Source organism: Coffea arabica, chromosome 1e (genome assembly GCF_036785885.1).
Source record: "Coffea arabica cultivar ET-39 chromosome 1e, Coffea Arabica ET-39 HiFi, whole genome shotgun sequence".
Classification (NCBI taxonomy): domain Eukaryota; kingdom Viridiplantae; phylum Streptophyta; class Magnoliopsida; order Gentianales; family Rubiaceae; genus Coffea; species Coffea arabica.
In genome coordinates, this window is record NC_092311.1 from 38491498 (window position 1) to 38497155 (window position 5658).

Below are 5658 nucleotides of genomic sequence, written 5' to 3' on the forward strand. Positions count from 1 at the left end.
AACGGGACTGAGTGGCCTTCTTTAACATTGTAGCCCTCTTCCTTAGCTTCGAAACGGTGTAAATTACACCTCAATCCGATAAGGATAGCTTCAGTTGCGTTAATTCCGCTAAGCAACAGCAAACCTGCCTTTTGTTTTCCAACCCAAATTTCGTTTTCGCATATGTCCTAGTTTGATTTTGCACTTATACGTTCCATATGATTTTACTCTAGTGATATGTGGATTCGGTTTATGACTCGTATTCGAGCCTTATGGTGGCTCTAATTAAAGGTGTTTGATAGCTTGTGATTGGTGAATGTTGAGGTTTGGTTGGAAAGTAAAAAAAAACAAGGGAAATGCTGTCAAAATTTTCGTGGAGCTTCTGCACAGTCTCGGAAAATTTGATATATCTTGATGTAGGAATGTCGGAATTGAGTTCCGTTTGTTGCATTTTAAACTAGATTCATAGGGCTATAAACCATGTAAATTTCAGACACTGTTTATGTCTGTACCATTTATGGTAATTTTTCAAAGTTGACTGAAATATTGTACCTGTTCTATCTTTCACTGGATAAAGCAGCAACTTGAGACTTGAATTTGACTGACTTGTGTTCTGAATCTTATGAGGGTGTTTTCTGGAAAGTTATAGCCCTTTGAATGTATTTTCCAACGGTATAACTTTTACTAATTTTGGAATTACAAAACTTGAGATATGATTTTTCATATAGGGTTGCGCGAAACTGAAAAATCCTGTTTTCCTAGTATCGATCTTACTTTCATTTTCTACTTCAAATTTGAAGTTGGTCAGTCATTGTAGGTAGGGTTTTGAGGTTGTTCATGCCCTTAGGACTAATCGTTATCTTTTCACTCCAAAATCACCTCTTCACTTTACATTAATGGTTCATTTGGATAGGCACCTGACTTGTAATCGAGTTTTACTTGCGAATTCCACTTATTAGGTTTTGAGTCCAGTCTTAAGTGTTTGCCTTGATTGTTCTAGGAGGTGCCGGCGAGTAAAGCCACACTTGGGAAGGAAACTTTTGAAATTATCCTTGTTTGATCAGGTGAGTGTACCACTCCCCTGAATTATTGCTAAACTGGTTTCCTGTACTTGCAAATTGCTAGTTGAATGTCTTTCCTGACTATTTATCTTGTATGAGACGAGGGTGTATTTTATCATACTCGTTCTCTTGCATGTACTGAACAAACTGGAATCTATTACTTGTACTTGTTATGTACTTGAATTTGTTATTTGCACTTGTTATGATGTCGTTTGAAAGAGTATCCAACGACCTTCCTGTTAAACATGAGCTCAACCTTATGGGGAGTTAATTAAATCGAGCCAGCGAGGGTTTGGTCGAGATAATTGACAATCCATGGGTGTCTGTTCTTGGGAGAATCTTTGGGTATTGAGACTCTTGATTCCGGTATACTCGAGTATTACCATTCCTGTTCCTGTTTGGCGTTCGGGCCCGGTAAGAGGTATGTTTGGTGAACGGGGTTTTGGCGTTAAAGTGGTGTTCTACTGGACTGGTTCCTTTCTTTGAACGTTGACAGAGGGTCAACGAGGCTGGATCAAGTATCGCAACGGGGATTTGGCTCCTGAGAGCCACCTGTATCCTTTACATTGTGATGTTCATTCATTTCTCGTATTTGATGTGAATATGTGCCTCCAAAGTGTTTTCTCATGAATTCTATTGTTTATATTGTTGGTACCTCATTGAGCTTTTAGCTCACCCCATTCCGTTATCCTTGTTTTCCTTACAGGAAATCACCTTTTGAAGACTATGATGTTTGAAGCATGAGTTGAGCTAGTTTTAGTATTCTTTTGTATAGCTCCTCGATGGTTGGAAAACTTTAAATGTATTTTAACCAAACAATTCCCTTTTGAATTGTAAATTTGCAACCATGTGTATATAAACGTGTTTAACCATGTTCCTAAGTTGATTTGGTTTGGAAATGTTCTTTTCTAGGGTTATCTAAAGTTGTTGTACTTGTTTGGGTTTCGGACAGTGAATGTTATTTTCTCGAAGTTCTTTTGAGCGGTTGGTAGGGTTTACGCTGGTTCCGGATCCGTAGTCCCGGCGAGAGTTGGGCAGGCGGTCCGCCGAACTCTTTGGTTTGCCTTAAGGGGAGGTGGAGCTGTCACAATCAAACTTTTCAGCGAGTCAAAGGCAAACTTTTGAAGAACCATTGCCTTCTCCTGCAATCATGAGTTTTCCTGTTCCTGCACTCATTAGTTGTTGTCTTTCATATCATTTGTTTTTAGGAAAAGACAAGTGTGTATGACAGGTTTAATTGAGTGTTCATTTGCTCGGAGTCAAGAGCTCCATAATTTCAGCTTGGTGGCTAAGTGACAGAGTCATTTTTGCTTTACCTGCTAACCGAACAAAAGTGCTAACGTCATTAGTTTCAAAATATTGTATCACTGTGTAGTGCTGCCTTACATCTGCTAACTGTGTTAGCACTGATTTAATGTACACCAGAAATGTCTTTGTTTTGAGTTGCTCATGAACAAATTCAAGAGGAAGCTCAACATTTTGTGAGCAATACTAAAATATGTCAGGTAACAAGTCTACAGAGAACTTGGACCATTTTGCAAAACCACTATAGAAAACTTGAATTTCACAAAGTTTTTGAAATTGCTAGCTTTATAAGCATTCAAACATCCTAACAACATACAGCTCTAATCAAAGATACCCACAAAAGATACTAAAGTGCATTCAACATCACTAACCTTCTTCCATTTCTACATCCTCAGCCCTATGAAACCAACGTATAACCAAAATCATCACTTTACACAATCAATTTACATGGGGTTTTACAGTAAGATCAGGGGCATAGAGAAACTTAGCAGAACAAATCATCATAAAGATAGTAGAACAACCAATAGGCACTGACAAAGAGAGAAACAACAAGAAAGCATATGTTTCTTGTGACTATTAAAACACAAGTACATGTACTATTAAAAATCCCCGAAATGGAATACAAAACTCTAAATATATAGGGAAGGCATAAGTTTCTACGAGTTACTCTCCAATTTTTCTTTTTTCTAAAATCTCAAAATTGGTTCAACATTGGTAATAAAGTTTCACTAATCTCAATATTACCAAGAGCACCAGGCTTCAAAGCAGATTCATCAAGTTCACTATTCCTTGATTGTCACAATCAGCATTAGTTTGTTAATTATGGTTAATTGGGGCCTACTTCACACACCTCACATGGTTTCAAATCCAGTTAATTGGATGAATTTCATAGACAATGTTGTGTTAATCGCTATCTTTTTCTCCAAAAGCAAAAATTTCACCTAGATATGTACTCCAATCATATCATATTGTTGAAAACAAGTTTTGCACTGACCTGTGCATTTGTTCCCATATCAGGCGCAGGAACATCAGTGTGAACTCCGATCAAATTATTCTTAGTGCTGCTAGTGTAACTCAAAATTTTGGTCAATGACTAACTTGACATGGAAGTTCCTGATTCCTAGAGGAGAAATATATTAATTCATCAAGTGCTAAAAACCCAATGAAGAAAAGGGAACCGGAAGAACTGAAGCAAATAGAAAGACATTTTAAAGATGAAAAAACCTATTTTAAACAAGTGAATCTTTTTAGTTACCATATGGATTGCTTTTTCAGAGCAGGAGATCAACAAAACACCTGAGGTCTGAATGCCAAAGAAAATGGCTAAAAGAAAAGCATACCATCATTTGAGGTCTGAAGAGAGCAATTTAAAGAAAAAAATTAAATCCAAATAATAAAAACAAAACTTACATTTTTTCCTCAACAGTTGTCTTTCACGAGTGGTAATTTTTCCTCCCTGCTATAGCAGAAATCCAAGAAAGGCAAAATCGAAAAAGAAAAATGGAACAATAAAAAACCAAGTAGGTACAAAAAATAAAGTAAACAAATATCTAAAAGTTAGCTAATCATCAATTATTCACCATCTTAGACCATATTAAAAGTTTTTCTTGGAACTAAAAATAAAAAATCAATGATAAAACTGAAATGAAACAAATAGATTAATCACGGAAAGAAAGGGGAAGAAAAATTACCATATCTGTATTCTACAAATTCGCATAGATAGTGGAGACGAAATATTGAACTCCCCTTTCCTCGCTGTTTCAAAAAAAGACACGAAAGAGGAGGGAAAAATTGGTTATTTTTAGCCAAGGAAATAGCAGAAAAATGGCAGAAAAATAGAAAAAATAGCTATAATCACTCGAGGAAGGGAGGTAGGGAGATGAAGAAGAACAAGAGGGAGAAATGGGAGAAATCGATACAGGGTGGGAAGGAAGATTACCAGCCCCTTTTCCATGTCAAGAAATGACGTTATTAATTAGTTATTTCTCCTCTGGACTCACGTTTAATTAACAAATCATCCAGCAACTCTATCAGAAGAAAAAAATCTGGCCCCTCCAATTAAGATTATAACCTCTTTCAAGTACAATCAAATGGCAGAAATTCAGAGGAGACCTATAAGGTCTCATGAAGAAGGAATTTTGTCCAAGGGATAATAGCAATAGGAACCGATCTTTAAGAGTTCTTGACATCGACTAATGCTTCTGCGCTTGAATGAAGGAGAGAGAAAGAAAGCGGAGAAAAAAGCAGTTGAAGATTCATCCACATACGATGCCGTTTGGTTGATCAAAGGGCAAAAAAAAAAACCAAAAAAGGAGACAAAAAAAAAGAGAGAAGAAAAACCAGTCCAACATCAGCTCCGCATCATCAAAACCAACCAATCTCCAAGCACCACATGGAGGGACGACCATGCTGACATGGCGGGGGCATTCCCTCTTATACTATATGGTTACGAAATGGTAGTTAAAATTACTTGTTAGGCAACTACATGCCAAAAAATCCAACAATTGATTGCAAAAGTTTGGTAATTAGATGTGGTTCATTTGACAACCAGAAAAAAGTGTAATAACTGCAAAAAAGTTGGTAATTAAATATGATTTGTTAGGCAATAAAAAGTGAAATAATTAATTAACAACTAATTGCAAAAAATTGATAATTAAATGTGATTTGTTAGACAATCCAAAATAAAAAAGGACATTTTTTGATAACATTTGAAAAAATTTTGATAATTAAATGTGATTTTTTGGGCAGCTAGAAAAAAGAAGTCAATTTTTTGGTAATAATTGTAAAAAATTGTTAATTAAACGTGATTTGTTAAGCGACAAAAAAATGACGTTATTAATTAGTTATTAACGATTAATTATGAAAAATTGGTAATTAGACATGATTGGTTGGACAACAAAAAAAGGAGATTAAATTTTTGTTAATGTGATTTGTTGGGCAAATTCCAATTTATAGCAAAAAATTGATAATTAAACGCGATTTGTTAGGTGAAAAAATGACATTATTAATTAGCTATTGATTGCAAAATATTGGTAGCTAAACAGGATTTGTTAGACAAAAAAAAAAAAGGGAGCCCAATTGGTTGTTAACATGATTTATGGTTGAAAAAAAAAAGAGGCCAAATTTTAGCACAATCCCACACGCAATTAGAGGACTATCACCAATTGACGAATCAGAAGATGACAACTCATCAAATTACAATTCATTGGAGGACTACCACCAATCGGCCAATAGGAGAGCACCACATCAGCAATTGAAATCAATTGAAACCATTGCATTCACACATAGACTAGATATGTTAAGTACAAATTGA

The 5658-nt window shown here is 35.6% G+C and overlaps 1 long non-coding RNA gene across 4 annotated transcripts; it reads right to left on the reverse strand.

Moving 5' to 3' along the window:
* Positions 1 to 2498: 2498 nt before the first annotated feature.
* LOC140021468 (uncharacterized) lies at positions 2499 to 4628 on the reverse strand. 4 transcript variants are annotated; one of them, XR_011825273.1, is made up of 6 exons: positions 4285 to 4628; positions 4037 to 4100; positions 3756 to 3801; positions 3601 to 3668; positions 3340 to 3465; positions 2499 to 2742 (listed from the first exon to the last, which is right to left on the reverse strand). It is a non-coding gene; the product is annotated as an uncharacterized lncRNA (long non-coding RNA). The 4 variants fall into 4 exon arrangements; XR_011825269.1 differs by having other exon boundaries at positions 2499 to 3465; XR_011825272.1 differs by having other exon boundaries at positions 3340 to 3801.
* Positions 4629 to 5658: the final 1030 nt, after the last annotated feature.